Raw genomic sequence first — 14,619 nt, forward strand, 5'->3', positions numbered from 1 at the left:
GCAACTTTTTTTTTTTTTTTTTTGACGTACAGTTTGTGGCGTCCAGTGTGTAGTGGACCAAACATACACATGGACACTGGTGTTTACACTTCCAATTTAATAAAGTCACAAAACAAAACTTTCAACAAAATGTCTTGGGCCCAACATGAAAGAGGTCAATATAACAAGAGGCTTCAACCAAATTGACCTCCAGACCCCTCTCTGGGGCTGCTTGAATGAGGACAGACTCTACTAATGACCACCTGAGGGAGGTATGACAAGAAATTAACCAAACATTATCAACTTAATTCAAAAACAACAGATAGGAAAATTAAATTAACTTCAAACAGTAATCAACTAATATGCATTTAAACAAACAGTGAAAACTTTACCCCAAACGGTCATAATTAAATCAACTTAGATATCCCTCCTCCAGAATGGTAAGTGCCAGATCTTAAAGAGCTGTGGTCGTTTACCTCAAATTAGAAAATCAATATCCAGTAAACATTCAAATATTAAGTAAAGTGTGCACCCATTCGAAAATACATTTCCCAAAAAATATATCACACAATTAATGAATTAATCTCGAAAGACGAAACTGTGGTGGTAGTGGTAGCCACCACAAGGTGGCTACAATCAATTTAAAATAATGTACTGTTTTTGTGCTGATTGGGCATTAAAATCACCAAATTGGCGTTGTCTTTGTCGACGCTACGATATGATAATATACTCTTTATATATATTTTTTTCATTACCAAAAATAGTCACTTGCCCTAAACTTTTCTTGAATGACGTATCCATGAACCTTGTGTGATGTTTTTTAATCACGAGAGTAAAGACAGGAGAGGCAGGAGATTCAGAGCCTCACCTGCGTATTGAAAAATATATTGTTATATATTAGGGTTGTGACGTTACGCACAAGTCACTGTTCAGTACGTACCTCGGTACGGGGGTCACAGTTCGGTGCGGGTTCAGTAAAACCAGTGCAACAGGAAAAAAACAAGATTTTTCTAGCAGCATTCATAAGTTAAAGTTTGCATACCGTTACATTGCTATATATGTGAAATAAAAAAAAAATGTAAAAAGTGTGAGCTGCATTTTTTTGAATGAAAAAATTCATTCATTCATTCATCTTCCATGCCGCTTATTCCTCACGAGGGTCGCGGAGGAGCCGGAGCCTATCCCAGCTAACTACGGGCACTTCAATCAATTATTATAATCAAGATGTTACAGAATGTATAACTTAATAACATGTAGAACATGAAAGGTAATGTCAGTTACAGCTGAGTGACTAATTACTCTTACAATGAGATAAATGAGTTACTAACTCATTTTCTTTTTGAGCATAGGCAGAGTTTGTTTTTGGGGCAAGGGGGGCACAACATGTTGATGACCCCAAAACGCAGTGTCAGCAATAAAATTAATTTACAAGAATATTTATAATAATAAGTTGACAATGAGCGTTTTTTGTTTCCCATCATTCTTGAGGGGAATTCTAAATCAGGCTGCTTAGGCAATACTTTTCGGCAAGATCGCCATCCAATTGAATTTGGTACGCCAGCCGGTGTCGTGCCAATGTAGTTACCCCAGTCAAAAATTGTATCCCCTGGGCGGAGCCATATGGAGGTAGATTTGTGTCTTTTTTATTCAATTAAAAAAAATTGCTTCAATAAAAAAAAATAAAGTTGCTACAATCAATACATATTTTCAATCAGAAAAAAATGTGTTTGAATGCAAAAAATGAGTTTGAATCTCAAAAAACTAAAAAAAAAAAAAAAAAAAAAAATGCACGTGAAAGCTATTTTTCTTTGATTAATTTTTAATATTTTTCTTTTTTTTTTTTTTTGGATTGAAGTAACTTTTTGATTGAAGTAATGTCGATTTGTGTCTGGGCCACATTTTGGCTAGGACATATTTTTTTTTATTATTCAATCAAAAAATAAGTTGCTTCAAAAAATATAGATTTTCAAAAAGAAAAATCACTTCAATCAAAAAAAGAAAAATTTCAATCATAGAAAAAAGTTTTGAATGCGAAAAAATATTTGAGATTGAAAAAATTGCATTTGAACACTTAATTTTTCATTGAAAAAGTTTTCATTGATTGAAGCAATCCTTTTTGTGTTTGGGCGATATTATGATTAGGACATTTGTGTCTAAATCATTCAATCTCCAAAAAAGTTGCTTCCATCAAAAAAAAAATATTTTCAATCAAGGAAACAAATCATTTTAAAAATATTTTTGTATATACAGTATTTTATATATATAATATATGTATATAAATTATATGCAAAGCAACTGATTGTCTAAGATGCTCGAAAAATAATTTAAACCCATTATAAAAATGTTTTTTTGATCATTTCATTCATTTTTGTTGCAGTTTTATTGCTTTACAACTTTTATGTATAAATAGGAAAGTCAATTACATGCAATGACACTTACCGGCCACCAGGGGGGCCTGGCCCACCCTTAAAATCTGCTTATGTTTTTTGGGAAAAGTAATTTGTAACCATAATTACTTTTTTAATGTAAGATTAAAAACACTGTTGGTTAATACAAAAAAAAAAAAAGAAGCAGTAGTAGGCCATAGCTAATTTCTTACCTAGTATCTACATGAACCTATTTCACATCTTCATTTCTATCGTGGTTGATGACTAGATATACAATCAGGTGAAAAAAAGAAAAGAAAAAAAAAAGACTGTGGGTCGCGAAACAATCAAACAATCATACGTCACACCCAAATTTACACACACAAACACACATCTTGAATCCATCAGTTATGTACATGGATGATCACTATTTTGAAAGTACTGAATTTGCAAATCAGGTTCCCTTTTCAATGGTAATGTTCTAAGAGAAACTGGCGGCAACTGCCCCATCACCATGGAAATGAATCATACTAGAAGACCATCAGTTCTTGCTGCCATGGCAACAGACTAGACTCCCTATAGATACATGCAATGAAGCGTTTTACATCATTTTTACAAAAAAATAAATAAATAAAATAAATCATTTTACTATGCAAATGTAATGCGTGGAGAGAATTATATTTTTATGTTTAAAGTACTGCCATCTCATTTGAATATTTTTGTTAGCCTACGCTTTAAGATCAAAGCTGATTCAAAATCAACAAATCATCATCTCTCAAGCACCAAGTCCATTTAATGGGTTAACGGTTAAGATAGGTCAGTTATTATTGGGCAGTGCTACTTGTACATGAAGAGTCAACAGGTAGCAAGGAAAACATTAGTGAACAGTACCCTCTAGTGGTTTCAATTCTTATTTTTAACCGGCTGTATATCACCGCACTGAAGAGCTCGAGGGGAACAAAACTGATTGCTTTTCAGGTAAAATAACAGCTGGCATAAGTTTAAAAAAAAAAAATGCATTCATTAAAGGGGCGTTGGTGGGCATTAAAACCGTTTCCAGAAAATGCTCTCAACAACGTGTTCTGTTTCTTAGAGGTGTGAATGGAGAGGAAGTGCAACATCCTCCCTTTGGACGCTAGAGGATGGGTGGAGCTTTACCACTTCCCATATACTTCAAGAATTATCTCTTCAACTTGAAACCACAATATTTCATTAGCCTTTCTAACTCACACTCAACAAGTAAATCAAATAGAAAAGTTTACACCCCAAATAATCCTCTGTTAGCTAATGTAGAGGATTGTTCTGTTGCAAGATGCTCATTATCATCCAAACAATATATATATTATCTTGTTATTGTACTGAACCATATTCCTGCTTTGCAGTATTCTCCTTTTCATGTTGCCTTCATTTTGCAGGTCAAACACCGTCACTGTGTACACTGTCTTCACAATTGCTTTAGATAAACTTAATAACCCCAACAGAGGATTAAGATGACACAAAGCTTCTGTACAAGAAATTATTGCCTGCGTTGGACTTAATTAAACAATCAGCTTAAGTAAACATGATGGTAGTAGAAATTTTGTCTTGTGTTTGTTCGGTCGGCCTAGGTCGACGTCATTCCACACAAGACACAATAGTGTGCCACATAGTAAATGCCATGCTCCAAAAATAGCAGCAGTGCATTTTGCTGTTTTCCATGATGGGAAAAGGAACATAACATTTATGCCCATCTCTCATAAAAAGATATGCTATGAAATGATGAGTTGAGGTGAAAGGTTTTCAAAGAAGAAACATCCTTTTGGTCCTGTCATCAAATCACAGATTGCCAAATGATTCAGGGCTAAGTTGACCTTGATGGACAAATGACCATAGTCTGTCATAGAGGAGTATTAATCCATTATTAGATTATTGCTTTGAAAAGTGTTTATTAAATGGCTTGATTTCAACCCCTAAATTTGTAATGCTGTACATTGATTTTTGTTTTGTCATTCAGAGAAGGAATAAAATTGTCTTCATGTTTTAAACAAAGTAAGACGGCCATAGACATTATCTCAATTTATGCCCATTTATTCCATGATTCAATCAAATACAACCCCAGTCACTCTGAAATAATACCAAAGCCCAATTTGAAATCTGAAAATCCTGTGAAACCACAGAAGTAAATACTTCCCAAATAGATTTGATCAACACATTTTGGGTATGTTAACATATAGGTATAATCAATGGCGGAACAAATGTGAACAGTGTCCGGGTGCGATGAGCTTAAATGGGACCACCTGAATCGATCAAGCAACGGAGGCCTCACAGGCCTCTCAAGATGATCGTCCGGTGTCTGTGTGGGTGTGAAAGTGATAGTTTTTTTGCGGGCCCCTCTGGCCAAGTGGCTGGCAGAGATATTTTAACACTTAAAGTGCGTATGACAGGATAAAGAAAAATTCTTAAATAGCATTATTACGTGAATTTGAATTATATTTTGAGACGATTCGACTATATACAACAAATTCGCTAGGCGCAGATGATGAAAAATCTTTTGATGATGAAGAGTCTTTTAATCTGCTGTTTAGTCACCCCTACCATTATAGGGCTTTAGCGTCCCTAACAGGAGGATGACGTCGGCAGGGTCTTGGTATCATCTGAATTAGAATTCAGCCCATTGAGGGGGAATTATTCAGAACGAGGAAAATGCGACGAAGAGAGCAGCAATATGTCATTGTTTCTCTACTCCTACTCTCTCTGCTCCAATATTTTTACAGGATATTCTTTTTATCCAAGTATTTTTCCCCAATTGCTAAATAAATGGTATGGTCATGACAAATAACAATCTTGTGCTAAATGGAATATGAAATATTGAAAATGCACTTATTTAGTACGACATGGCAAAACTACTCCATAATGGTCAAAACTGTCGACTTCACCTTTAGCCGCAACTCCCGGACGGTATTTTATGCCACCGTAGTTAGTCAGGCTTTTGTCATTTCCCTGCCCCGGCTTCGGAGAATGTAAACAAACCAAGAGGCGTGACAGCTAGCCAGCATGCTAACCCGAACCGATCCGCCTAAAAGTATTTTTTTCTCTTTTCGAAGAGAAAAATCACACAAAACTAGCTTGGATCATATAACACGGCGGCGGGGTTTTCAATTGTCTTTGCTGATCAGCAACCCGCCCGTCGGCGAGCAAGTTACAGCTCGTTCTTCTGCCCTGGGCAGGAGAACTCGTTTGCGGGGAAGCAGCTGGACAATGACCGCCGGACAAACCAGCTGACGTCAGAGGAGCGCATAGCTACCACATGGTCAACAAGAATATGGCGTAAATTAATGTGTAACTACACGGCGAAGACGTAAACAGTGAGAGAGCGGCGTGCAGTTGTTGTGTGCAGCTAACAAGGCAGGATATGTCTGAGGAGAGAACTTATCTGCATGTACCTATACTACATATACTTTGTAATCGCTGTATTCGCAGCCATTTTAACTCCTAGTTGCAATTTCTGATAGGGTGGAAAATTTGACAGAATACCGGGCACACGAAGAGGGCAATAAGCCGAGTATAGCACTCTACCTGGGCCACAAAATGCAAGCCACCTCCGTATTAAAACGTGTGCCATGATCCCAGTATTTGACATCATACAAAACACGATGTTTATTCACTTCCTCGTAAATCCAATGGTCCCACAGTTGTCGCACACTTGTCTTGGCCGATCTTGGGGTGAACGGAAACTTTCTGAAATCCAAAAAGGCTAACACGCCTCTCCTTGGTGCAGCTACAAAAGCCAGCAGCCGTTTGGCTGGTGTGATGCAAAAAATAAATGAATTAATTTGCAAAATCAGCTGAATCTGCAGTCATCTGTATGCAATAAAGCAATGAGATGCTGACCCGGGTGACTTCACATTCGCATTCGTCCTAAACCCGAGACTGGAGCCGGAAGTTACTCATTTTCATGGATTCAAAAATTGAATATATAAAACGACTGCTTCCACACACATCCAAGCAGTCCATTTCATTCAGGAGCATAAAACACTGTGAAATATGAAATAAACATGCTTTTTGGTGTCATACGCACTTTAAACATTATATTACAGCTCTGCGCATCATCCTACCTCTCTGTTTGACCCTCACCTCGCCCAACCATGCCCCCTTTATGCCTGCAAACTGGGCCTTGCAAGGATGTAGTTGCACCCTCGGGACCCTCCTAAATTCCACCCCTGGTTATAATTGTAAATTAATACTCAGTCCGCTCAACCGTTTTTTTAACATAGATTATTATATACTGCAATCAATCAAAACTTTATGGTTTGCTGACAGGCAATATGGACAAAGAACAAGTGTTTCCGTAGGAAAGTTTTTTTTTGTTTTTTTTTGTTTGTTTGTCCAGGTCATCTTCTTCCGTAGACACGGAGAATGTTAAATCTGAGGAGCCGTTTACACAGAGACGCCCCGACCACATCTACAGAATAAGCTGAAAACTATTATAAATTTGCTAGCACATGTTTGCACATGAGCTTGATTTTGATCTCCGTTCAACAACGCTGTAAGTCTACGAGAATACGATGCAGTGTTCATGCCATGCTGTGCAGTTTAAAAACGTGACAGCCAATTACAAACACTTCTTAGTCAAAATCCTCCTGTATTCAGAATGTCGGAGAAGACAACCGACATTGGATTTAAATACATCTAGTAACAAAATTGGAATCTCAGTCTGGTTCTTTTCTGTTTGGACGGACAAAAAAACTTCCTTCAGATAACACTGGAACGCAAAACAACGAAATATCAACATAATGATTTCACCTCGGCTGGGAGCCACACTAATCTAACTGCACAAATATCCATAAAGGACACACGAGTTGTTGTTTATTCTTGCACTTATTGTAAATACACAATGCTACCTTTGTCCTAACTTTTTTGTCATTCAAGGGTTTATGTATACATGTGTAAAATGAGAATTTCGGAAAATTAAATGCACAAAGTTGTTTATCATTATACCACACAATCACACAAACAATACTACCAATAAAGAAATGAAGGCTTTTCTTTATATACTAACAAGGCTCCCAAAAGACCCACTAAAGACTCTGTTAACAGTCTAAACTTTTTTCCCATCAGCATTTTTTACTTATTCAATCATTCAACATTTTCCCGCCGGCGACTATTCTCCTCGCAAGCCATGGGCTTGTGTAATTGCTCCCTAGAAAAAAAATCTGCGATGGACTGAGGCCGCAAAGTTTGAAGCGTGAAGTAGAGAGGAATCACTGTAGTACTAAGGCAAGTAGCATTACTATCTTGACATGACTTACCGAGGGAAACCATGTGGGGAGAGGATACCAAAGGATAAGAGGAAAGTTAGATTAGATAAGTTTGTGAAACGGTAAGGTGAGTGCTCAAGCAACGTTAATAATATGTCATGGGAAACCCAGCATTAGGACAAACCACCTGAGAGTATGAATGGGTCGATATCCTACTTTTAGCAATGGGATCACTAATCCTGGCACCAACAGTTTCATATACTGGTATGTGTCTAGTCATGTGTGTACTCATGCTAATGTGTGAGTTTGTCATGCAGAGAAAGAAATTGCTGCGTAGGAGCCATCCGAAAGGCCTGGCACCATCCCCACCATCTTGGGAGGGGGGGAGCAGGCACGAAACACCCTTCTGCCCATGGCCATACCCCATGGAACACCATCTGCGCCCTAGGACCCAGGACGGTCCTCCAGCCCATCTGGGTCGCCCCCAACCAGCCTTCAGGACTAGGCCGAACGAGCACACGCCTGCCTCTAACCCCCATACCTACACCCACCACCAGTCCGCACACTCCACTGCCGCCCCAGCTAGTTTGAAAAAAAAAAAAAAAAAAAAAAAAAAACAGCCAAAAAAACTCTTCACAATATGTGCTAAGCAGAGAGCACAAATTCCATGTTTCTTTATAGCTTTAAAATAATGAAAGGTGTAGAGACTGCATGGCGAATGTTCATGATGCATACCAGTAAAAGTGATTTCACTTGTTTGTTTCTGTGCTCAGAATTCAAAGCATGTTCACATTCTACTCATTCACCAACTGATAACGCAGCATCAGGAGCAACTGTGGGTTTATCTGACCGAACAGTTTGAATGCAGTCACTTTTCCAATTAAAAATGTCATGTCCGAATATGGTTCTTTCCTCCAAGTTTTGTCCTCACTCACTCACTCACTCACTCACTCACTCACTCACTCACTCACTCACTCACTCACTCACTCACTCACTCACTCACTCACTCACTCACTCACTCACTCACTCACTCACTCACTCACTCACTCACTCACTCACTCACTCACTCACTCACAGCGAATACGTTACGATGCTAAATGATGGATTCGTTAAAAAGGCCCCTTTTCAAAACTCACATTATAGTGTTCAGTGCAACCTTGAGAACTTCAAACATATAAAGGTCCACCTATCCCCTTAAATCTATCAGTTTGGTGCAGTGACAGCTTAGGTTTGGAGTGAGAAAAGGTCAGCCTAAAAAAGGTGTAAATAATGTGTCGGCTAATTAGCAGCACATGTTTAATTAAAAAAAAACAAGTGTGACGTGACATTTGATATGTGAGGATAAAAGAATCTGTAGCGGAGACAGCTGGTTCATTCATAAAAACAAATACACATTTAATCCACACAAAAAAGGTTATTAAAAATTCAGCACGCGGAAGGCACATAAAGATAAATTATATAAAGCCAGTACAGGCAGGAAACTAAAAATTGCTACATTTGATATAACCCATCTCATGATTATATTAAGCGTTGAAAGACGTGACGTGTGGAATACAAATAGTTGAAGTGAGATGGATTTCGCTTGAGGAATGATAATAATCACTACTGAATCAATTTGGATTAACTAATTGCCTCAATCCATCTTCAACATTTTATCCGAAGTCAGGTCGCAGGGGCATCAGTTTCAGCAGGGAACCTCAAACTTCCCTTTCCCTGGCCACATTAACTGGCTGTGGCTGGGGGATTGCGAGGCTCTCCCAAGCCTGTGTCGAGACCAAATCGCTTGGGTCCGGTGTGTCGAGACACCCTGCCTTCACTGCCACCAAAATGGAAGCATACCCAACCCCATCGGTTTGCCCTGTGGGTAGGGGGCCCACAGGGGTGGGGAGTCAATACAAAACATAATGGTAAAATAATCCTTTCTGCTTTGGTATGATTATGTTTAAACCGTAACACCCCAATCATGAGTGTACATGTTGAAATGCAACAAATTGGATGACTAAATGAAATACAAAATCCCAAGTAAACAAATGTGCAATTTAATGAGACTTTGATTCATCCATAAAATTACCAAACTCGTATATGACATGCAGCATCTACATGGTTTCTCTAATTGATCAGATTACAAGAAAACTGTCCTCTGAGTGGTTTGCAATTAGCTAACCGGATAATCTCTCTTCATGTGTCAATCCACAACAGCTTCTACAAGAAAGCCTTGCTTGTATGTTTTGGAATCACAACATGCAAACGGAACAAATGCCTTGAAGTAGATCATATCTCTATCCATAAGAAGTTCAAATTTCAAAACATATTCTACAACATGATGCCAAACCTTTTGCATGATTGTAAGAGGCCATTGACCAAGACAGTTCTGTTCCCTTTCGTTTTAATTTTAATAGGTTGTTGACGAATACAGAAAAAATCTAAACCAATAAACAGTCAACAGAAGACATGAAATACTTGGAAAAGAAATAAAAAAGGGTCAGCCAGCAGTTACTCACCACAGCTTGCGGGGCATCGTTTCTCGATATTAGAATGGGTGTCTGATGAAACCTGTCTGTGTTTCATCCCCGTTCTCCTTTAATCCCTACTTGCAATATTCATCAGTACTGCAACAAGACAAAAGCCACAAAGAGAGCCAGGCTTTTGCCAATGTATGTGGTTTGAAGCCACATTCACACAGGATTGATTATACGTTTATTAATGAGACCCTAAGGTGGGGACATGCTGTCTTTGTAGTAGCGCAACAAGGATTAATAACAGTGGGAACAAGAGAATGGATGGCACTGACTGCAGATGGTGATCTCTTTTACATGTGCCATGTTGTGTATTAAACATCTAAAAGATATGATACTATTTTTAAAAAATGTAGAAAACACATTTAGTATATACTTGTCATGGTGGTAGCCTACCATTTATTTTATTCTATCTGTGCTCCACAGAGCTCTTGTGCCAAATCAAACGCCTAGATCAAATGTGCACATGCACGCACACACACACATACACACGCCTCAACTAACAGTCACGACTCACTCATTCATATTCAGTGCCACTCCACAGCCAGCAATCTAATGACACCTGGCCATTGAGGGAAAGAGACAGGTGTGGGTGAATAATCATGACATCATGCATTAACCAAACAATAGTATGCATTTACTAGAAATTATGGTGCTGTACCAACCACTGAGGTAGACACTCACACCAGGAAAAAAAACAAAAAAAACACTAATATCCCGTATCCTGTCAGCGTACAATATTTTACAAATCATTTTTGAATTTTATATAAAAGAAAAACTGTTTTTGGATGCATTTCACTGGATTATTTTATCAAAAAAAAATCATGATTTCAATGAACCAAAAATGGACATTGTTGTTAAACTTTAATGAAACTCCTCAAATTTGTCTTGCATCGTAAATCTTATCGATTACAGAGACAAAACAAAACTTTTTTTTTTCAATCACGATTGTGATGTGTTTAAAAAATATGGCCCTTGGGCGAGAAGCAGGGTCGCCATGGGGTCCAACCTGGCCCGCAAGGTTGGTCTCCTGACATGGATGTTTTAATTCATTCATCCAGCACATATAGAATTACATGCTTTTACTCAGCAAGAGTGCTGCAAAATCGGAAGTGTTATGACTAGGGCTGTCAAATTTATCGCGTTAACGGGCGGTAATTAAGTTTTCAAATTAATCACGTTGAAATATTTGACGAAATTAACGCATGCACGGAATGACCCATTCATGCGTTACCTCAAACAGTTTACAATGACTCCGTTTTAGCACATTGAGAGCGAAAAGGCAGAGTAATGCGAGTGGACACAGGCGTTCATTGGGCCGTGCCTTTTATTGGCTTAAGCTTTGGCAGCCACTAATAACAGTCATGGCTGCCCAACTTCCCATCATGCATTTGGGTGGGACAGAAGACGTTTTTTTTCTCAAACACGCTTAATTGAACACAACACAGAATATACTGTATACCATTTGCAGCCACTACTGACAGTCATGAATGCCCAACTTCCCATCACGCATTCGGGCGTAGCAGGAGACGAACTCCTTCTTAACACGCCTAATTGAACACAACGCAGAACATACTGTATTCAATTTGCAGCCACCACTGACAGTCATGGTTGCCCAACTTCCCATCATGCATTTGGGCGGAATAGTTAAGTCGCTACAGTAGCATTTTGTGAAAGCACAACAAAAATAATATTCCTATTTCCCAAAAAAATAATGTCTACAAAAAGAAAATCGCTCAATGCAAAGAGAACTGGCATTCCCAATCAAAATAGCTATGCAAAACACACATAAAAATTACTCAGACTTTGCCTTGGCTAGATCTTTAATTAATTTAAAACTCGCCATTGACACCTTGTGGTATATTTCAATCACCACAGTTAAAGACACTGTTTTTTTTTTTAATTGAAAATTTTACAAATTTTATTTCACGAAAACATTAAGAGCGGTTTTGATATAAAATTACAATAATTTGTACTCAAATTTATCTTTTAAGAACTACAAGTCTTTCTATCCTTGGATCCCTTTAACAGAAATAATGTTAAAAAAATTAATTCCATCTTGTGGATTAATTGTTATAATAAACAAATACAGTACTTATGTACAGTATGTTGAATGTTTATGTCCGTCTTGTGTCTTATCTTTCCATTCCAACAATAATTTACAGAAAAATATGGCATATTGTAGAGATGGTTTGAACTGCGATTAATTACGATTAATTAATTTTTAAGCTATGATTAACTCGATTTAAAAATTTTATTCGTTTGACAGCCCCAGTTATGACTTGTGTGAGCTTGTCATCAATGCACACTTTGCTCTAAACGCTGCAAAACTGTAAGTGTTAGGACTTGTGAGAGCATGTGCGTACACTTCCCTCTCTTTTGTGTATGCAGTCTGTTACAAATCTCTGCCAAGATTAGCTTATCCACCATGTTTTTCTGTATGGAAACTTCCACATGGATAAAAACATTCTATCGGTACATTGTGTGGTAGCTGCACGGAAACGTGTTGAGCTTGCAGACACGTCAAGCATAAAGTGAATATACTCTTGTAGAAGTAAAGCCTGTATACTATATCGCATTATAATATTGTTGGTTAGGCAATTTCATAAGGGCTTACAAACAAGTTTGTGAAGTTAAATTATGAAACATTTCTGCGAATGGAAATGTTGGAAAGAAATGGGTGGGAAACATCCATCCATCCATCCATCCATCCATCCATCCATCCATCCATCCATCCATCCATCCATCCATCCATCCATCCATCCATCCATCCATCCATCCATCCATCCATCCATCCATCCATCCATCCATCCATCCATCCATCCATCCATCCATCCATCCATCCATCCATCCATCCATCCATCCATCCATCCATCCATCATATGCTGCCTCATCCGGGGTCGGATCGCAGGGGCATCAGCTTTAGCAGGGAAGCCAAGACTTCCCTCTCTCCAGCCACTTCAACTAGCTCTTCCAGCGGGATCCCAAGGCGTTCCCAGGCCAGCCGAGAGACATGGTCTCTCCAACGTGTCCTGGGTTGTCCCCGGAGCCTCCGAGCCAGATGCCCGTGCCACCTCAACTTGCTCCTCTCAACGTGGAGGCGTAGCGGCTCGACACCAAGTCCCTCCTGGGTGACCTAGCCTCACCCTATCTCTAAGGGAGAGCCCGGACACCCTGCGGAGGAAACTCATTTCAGCTGCTTGTATCCGGGATCTTGTCCTTTCGGTCACGACCCACAGCTTGTGACCATAGGTGAGGGTGGCAACGTAGATTGACTGGTAAATTGAGAGATTTCGGCTCATCTCCTTCTTTACCACGACGAACCGGTGCAGAGTCCGCATCACTGCAGACGCGGCACCGATCCACCTGTCAATCTCGCGCTCCATCTTACCCTCACTTGTGAGCAAGACCGAAGATACTTGAACTCCTCCACTTGGGAGAGGATCTCATCCCCGACCCGGATAGGGCACGCCACCCTTTTCAGGATGGGAAACATAACATTGTTTTTATTTATAACTAACTAGGCCAAAAATATACTGGTCTGGCCTACTAGAGATATACTGTAATTGCCATGAACGAAGCCAATCAAAATGAGTTTGACACCCCTGACCCAGATCAACATAACTGCTTGTATTTTTCCAACTGATCACATCAACTGTAGCACAGCTACTTGTTGCTTGGGATTTTCCACTTATTACTAACTCATAAGCCAATCAATTTGGCATATGTCAGCCACCCAAACTTATGGCTGACAAGTGACAAGCTCAACACAACTCATGAAAAAACATACAGTACATATCACATTTAATGAGTGTTTTGTAATTAAAAAAATAAATAAATAAAATAAAAGACTGTCATTGAAACATCTACATTGTATTGCGAGTGATCCTAAAGCTTTTTCTAAACTAATTAAAGTGGTAACAATGAAACATAGCTCAGCAAATCAATAACCCTGTGGGGTATTTCCAGTGCCTTTGCTATGAATGGTATTTTCTGTTTAGCATTTGTGTTTTTTACAGTCCCCAAAACAGCAGCGATTCTTTGAAAAGTTGAGTTAAAAAACGTTGCAATTGTTAGTTTTTATTTTTTTATACACAACACAGTAATCTGAGTCTCTTTAAAGCTGTCTTTTAGTGTTCTGACACAAATAGAAGTAGATGACACACATACTGTAGTTTTGCAACAAGGCTGAGTAAGAGAGTGATACAGCCAAAGTCTGTTCTGTGTATGTGTGAAAATAGTGGGATAAGCAGTCTGGACACCGAATTAACATAACGGATGGACAGAGAAAAAACACGTGCAACCTTCACCTCTCATTGCTACGGCAACCATCATTATTGGGCTTTGCAGATTAATTTCACAGGCGACAAGAGGTGATTCTCACACATGACAACCACAAAGAGCATTAAATGAACCATGCTAATGAAAAGTCAAATGCCACAGTAGCTTGGTAGAGTACCATAAATCTAAATCTACATTATCCTTAGCCATTAATATGTTCAATTGCAATATAACACTTAA

At 38.7% G+C, this 14,619-nt stretch overlaps 1 protein-coding gene across 3 annotated transcripts in view; it reads right to left on the bottom strand.

Annotated features, from left to right (window-relative positions):
* rap1gap2a (RAP1 GTPase activating protein 2a) overlaps positions 1 to 14,619 on the bottom strand; it is a 181,362-nt gene that overhangs the window by 146,522 nt on the left and 20,221 nt on the right. The window lies entirely within an intron of this gene.

This window comes from Corythoichthys intestinalis, chromosome 6 (genome assembly GCF_030265065.1).
Source record: "Corythoichthys intestinalis isolate RoL2023-P3 chromosome 6, ASM3026506v1, whole genome shotgun sequence".
Lineage (NCBI taxonomy): Eukaryota > Metazoa > Chordata > Actinopteri > Syngnathiformes > Syngnathidae > Corythoichthys > Corythoichthys intestinalis.